Raw genomic sequence first — 6,000 nt, forward strand, 5'->3', positions numbered from 1 at the left:
GGAAGGGCTCTGTGTTTGTAGATCTGTTTGAGTAGGAGGTTTAACATGCAGTATTTAATATACATTGTAGTAATAATTGAGTCTCATGCTATTGCATGACCCTATTTCATATAGTATGAATAATTCCTGCATTTTTTCCTGAAATGGATGTTAGATGCAAATTGACACTGTAAGGTCTAGAGATGACCTTCTACCGTCACATACTAAACACTTCATTCCCTTCACCAAAATGTCACTTTACCAATACCAATAATATATCAGTGTCTTTAAAAGCAGGACCCACCCTTGAATCTCAGATTTTCCTCTGTACATGGGAAAAGTTGGCTCGGTGTTATTTTCCATGGAGATGAGAGGATGGACAGTACTGAATTGTCCTTTCCAGAACTGGCAACAAGGCTGTGGTGTGTTGTCCTGGGCTACATGTTTATTTAACAAATGACGTTTTCCATGAAATGGGTCCACTTTGGTGTCTCATTACTTAAAAACACAACAAATTACATTTGAGGTACAAATCCCAAACACTTAAAATCATAAAGCATGGACATAACATTTTTATTTTAAATTTTATTTTATGGAAAATAAATATTTACTAGAAATGTAGTTTTAAATTAGACTTTTTGGTATCAGGTTTACAAAAATTATATTTTATATTCAGATTTTCCATATAAAATATATAATAGGTAGTTTAATCTCCTAAGGGTGACAAACAATCAACATTTCTGAAGGTAAATAAGCACCTCCTGTCATTGACCTTTTTAATATTATTTCTTTAGTAATTCTATGTAATAATTTGTTCCCTTTAAAGTGCCAAATAAACATAATTTCCTTAGGTATTATCTTAAAAAAAAGACAATGTAAATTAATGAATGTAAATGTGAATGTCTCTTTTTTTTTTAATTTGCAGATATAATGGTTTTCTGGCATAAGTTGTTTTCCACTGTCTCTCTGTCACATGTCAGTTTGGGTTTAGATGTGTTTGATGTCATGACTTCATACTTTTATTTGGCTGTTCTTCAGAACCACTAACAAAGCTGGTATCCAAACAGCACATTTTGTGTAAAATGTGTATATTATGTTGCTAAAGGCAGCGTCTAATTTAATTTAACGTGATAATTTGTGTAATACAGTGTGATTTCATCTCGATTTCTTCAGAAAACTCCTGTACAAAAAGTAAGTGATTGGAGGGGGTGCAGTGCAGATGAAGATGTTAATCTCCCTCCAGATTTGCCTGCTCCGTCTTTCCTCAACAACCCACAACCAGTGAATGAGGTCAAGAACCCCTCACAACCTCCAGCAGCAGAGAACATGGGAGAATGTAGTCCACCAACCATCGCTGATCAAGAGAATCATGCATATTTACCTGATCAGGAGAGTGTGTCAGTATGTGACGTACAAACTGCTCAGCAGCGCCACCTAGAAGACAAAGTCAGTTGCGTTGAGGGTCATGTTTTGTCAGACGAACAGAGTGACAAATTTGACCAAGTGGGGAAAGTCTCAGAAAGGCAAGAAGTCACAAGAGGATCTGAAGCAGGATTGGATGTGCAGTCTGGAGCAGGGAAAGGGGCAAAAACAGGTGCAGGAGGATCTGGATCATGGTTAAGAACAATATCTGAAGCAGAAGTATCGGTATCAGGCATGGGAACAAAACAAGGAGCGGGTGGATCTGGATCAGGACAGAAAGCAAAATCTGGAGCAGGAGGGTATGGAGCAGGTCAGCGAGCAAAATCAGGAGTAAGAGGATCTGGACTGGTGCTGGGAGCAACATCTGGAGTGGGATTGGATGCAGAATCTGGACTAGGGAAGGGGGTAAAAACAGGTGCAGGAGGATCTGGATCATGGCTAAGAACAATATCTGAAGCAGTTTCAAGCATGGGAACAAAACACGGAGCAAGTGGATCTGGATCAGGGCAGAGAGCAAAATCATGGCTAGGAGGATTTGAGTCAGGGCTGAGAACAAATTCAAGAGAAAGTGGATCTGGATTGGGGCAGGGAACAAAATCTGAATTAAATTTGGGGAAAAAATCAGGAACAGAAGAATCTGGAGCGGCATCTGGATCAGGACTTGGAAAAAAATTAATAGCAGAAGGATCCGGAACAGCAACTGGAACAGGACTGGGAACAAAATCAGGAGCAGAAGGATCTAGAGCAGCATCTGGATCAGAACTGGGAACAACATCAGGAAGGATTTGTGGAGGATCTGGATCTGGATTGGGAATGGGATCAGGATCAGGAGGATAAGGATCTGGAGCAGCATCTGGATCAGGACTGGAGTGCTGCCCAATGTGTCTGATGCCATTTCCTGCAGGGTGAGTGAACATTTCCTATAAATAGGTCAAAAATCCACAAAGATGATTGATTTCACAATGCAGAACCAAAGATGACAACAATATCAATAGCATGTAATGCTTCAACAGCCGAGAATGTCACACTGCGTGACTGCCACAAAATATCCAATGCATAAAATCTACAATATCCCAACATTCCTCAATTTGGCATTGCTTTTGGCAGCTGAATGGCCAGAGAAGTTTTAGCAAATAATCCAATTAGAAATCCTTGTGAATCTTTTATTACTAAAGTTCTTTTTTCTTCTTCACTCAACTTCTCCTTTCTCAGAAATCTCAGAATTCAGGTGTTTTCCAGAACAGCAACCCAAGTGAGGATGCAGGGGATGTGATCTGCTCTCACTGTAGAGTAGATCCATGTTCTGCAACAGCAGAGAGTAGAAGACTGAGATCAGCTTTGGCACTAGAGATGTTTAGCTGGCTCTTTAGGTAAAGCCAGAACATAGATGCGCTCACTCTCATGAACCCCTTGGCAAAACAGCCTCACTAGGCTGTAAGATGAAGTGTTGGTGGATAGAATCATGCATTCTATCACCTCTTTCAAACAGCCAAAATAAAATTAGTCATTTGCTGGAGAAAGGCATTTTATTTTCCCTAAATGAAATGGATTTGAGTGTTTGCGCCTTGGGTGCTGGTGGAGCGTTGCGAGATGGATATCGCAGCCACGCTTATGTAACGCACTCCTGAATGTGATGTCATCACTGCAGATGTAGAGCAGAGGATCCAGTTCAGAAGGGATTTATATTTATTTGATACTTTATGAACACATGATTCTTTATTTTGATTGATGAACATAGCAACGTTTAGCAGCTGTTTTTGTTGTTTTGTAGTATGAAGTATGCAAAGTATTACACAACACATAACATTGAATTCTGGGACTAAATCAATAATGAGGTAGTACAGTGATTATTTCAGATGGAAATACCCTGCTACTTTATGGCAAACATTTTAAAAATCAGTCTGCAGTTTGAGAATTATGAGTTTTGTTATTTGGGTTGTTTAAATAGAATTACTTTTGGATTATACTTTTGGTCCATAGTTCACTTAAGTTGATCTAAATCTGGCAAAGTTGACATCTTACAATGTAACATGATTTAAAATGCATTTTTTTCTTATATAATTAATTACACAATTTATTGTGACTACATGGGATATTTGTACTTTTAATCTTTTTATATAAATTATTTATATAAAGTACAAAAAGTGGTTTTCGACACTTTGCAGATCCACTTACAGTATAATCTAGTTGTAAAGTGTCATCAAATTTTCATTTGATTCATCTACTTTTTAGACTGAAATCTTGATGTTGCATTAAAAACTCAATGGAACTGTTATATATCCTGTAAATTCATATACCAGTGCCACAGGCTTTTATAGCTCATTTTCACCTTGCTGTCATCTTTACCCAATGCCAACTCTCCAAAAAGGCTGTTTATGAACCTTTCTGCCCGTGAACTTTGGAGCACTTCTCAGAAAGAGGAAACACTATGTTGAAACACGGCGACTGTGGGTGTACTTAAAGAGAGGAGGAAGAGAAACTCTAAGAAGGACAGTCATTCATCAAAACGGGTCAAAAAGTCACCAGATTCTTGCGAGGTCTGAGAGCAGTGCTCCTTTGGCGTGGTGGGCAGCGCCGAACCTCGCAGAACAAGGCAGCACTTTGTTGCGAGCGCAGGGCTGGCGTGCGCCGCTGCCCGCTCTCTGCCCGCCGTGTGTACATTGGCCAGACTGCAGAGCACAGCAGAACACAGGCGGCCCCGTGAGAGAGACACAATGAACCCTCTTGTCTAGGGAAAGACAGACAGAGAAAAGGGCAGATATAGAGAGCGAGTTTCCGAGGGCAAGACTGGTGAAGAGATGGAAATCTTGATGGAGGGAATCAGGGGTGGGTTGGCACACGTAGATTCACAGAATGGTTTTGAGGTTTGCTGCTGGGAAGCATCAAGCCGTCTGGGTTGGAAAAGGGATTAGAGAGGAAAGGAAGAAGTATTGGAGGGAAAGGGAAGACAAACAAATGAATGCGCCTAGAAATGAGTGGCGTTTGGGGAGGAGGAAGGATCTGTCGGTCACTGGAAAGTCAAATTTGAGACCTGGTGACCTCTGAGTTTATGTGTGCTTGTTAGCCGATGGCTTACTACAACAAACTATTCCTCAGTGGTTTATTTTTGTGTGCAAACAAGTAAATTACTGTAAATGGAGTTATTCACTTTGCCACTATAAAATACTACAAAAAAGCCAATGAAAAAGAGTGCATGAAAAAGTGCATGAATTCTAACAGTAGTGTTTTAGCAAATGCATGTTGAGGATTGTTGGATACCAAGAGAAAATCTGATATGAGAAGCATAAATTATTGAAGCGTTTCCAGATAAATGCTTTTTGAGTGAAATCAGGGGATTGTAAACATGCATCACTGCAGTCCAAAACTTACGTCAACATGCATTATTCCTAAATAGTTTTTTGAGAGACGATGAGGGATCAATAACTTATCATGACTCAAAAATCTTATTTTGTTTCCAAAACTGCTCATTGTGCAAGAGAGAAACCATCTTGCTGTAGCACCCTTGTGTTTGGGTTTACAAACCACATATTACTGGAACGAACACTGATTTCTCTTTATTTATTGCATGTTGGATTGTGTGTGTGTTTGTGTTGCTCACTATTGTTAAAAATTTTTGTTTTTTTCCAGGTTCACCCAAATGCAATGTGATGGTCATCTTGCACAATGTCTATCAGAGATCAATGAAGATATTATTTGGTGATGATGAGGAAATTCTGTTATATTATTTTAGATACTTGTTTTCCTTTATAAGCTTGCAAAGTATTACTTTAATGTTCTGATTACTGTAAACAGAAGGCCCTGGAAAGGAATAGAAGGTTTGCTGAAAATGTACTCGCCCTCAGGCCATCCAAGATGTAGATCAATTAGTTTCCTTATCAGAGCAGATTTGGAGAAATGTAGCCATACATCTATTGCTCATCAATGGCTCCTCTGCAGTGAATGGGTGCCGTCAGAATGAGAGTCCAAACTTCTGATAAAAGCATCACAACAATTCACAAGTAATCCACACAATTCAAGTCCATCAATTAATGTCTTGTAAAGTGAAAAGCTGCGTGTTTGTAATAAACAAATCCATCATTACACGGTTTTAACTTCTGGTCCATAGTTCACAATAACACTTCCTCCAGTGAAAAAAAGTCCATCCCCTGTTGTCATCTTACATCAAAACCCCACTGACATACTTATTAAGAACTATTTTAGATGGTTTTCACTCGGGTCAAACTGTGTTTGATCTGTGCATATTTCTCTCCTGATTCAGAGATTACCTTTTCTCTGGAAAAAGCAATAATATGGATAAAGAGCCTGGTTTGAAATTAAAAACTTATTAAATATGGACTTATTACAAACACACAACTTGTGTATTACTCGCATTACTTGCAGATTTTTGTGATGTTTTTATCAGCTGTTTAAACTCATTCTGAAAGCACCCATTCACTGAAGAGAATAGTGAGCAAGTGATGTAATGCTAAACTTCTCAGAATCTGTTGGGATGAAGAAACAAACTTGGATGGCCTTTTCACTTTCGGGTGAACTATTCCTTTAAATACTTCTTATAAGATATGATTGGTAAATATGCATTGTGCAATAAAGACAGTGCTC

This window comes from Cyprinus carpio, chromosome B8 (assembly GCF_018340385.1).
Source record: "Cyprinus carpio isolate SPL01 chromosome B8, ASM1834038v1, whole genome shotgun sequence".
In the NCBI taxonomy this organism is placed as follows: Eukaryota; Metazoa; Chordata; class Actinopteri; order Cypriniformes; family Cyprinidae; genus Cyprinus; species Cyprinus carpio.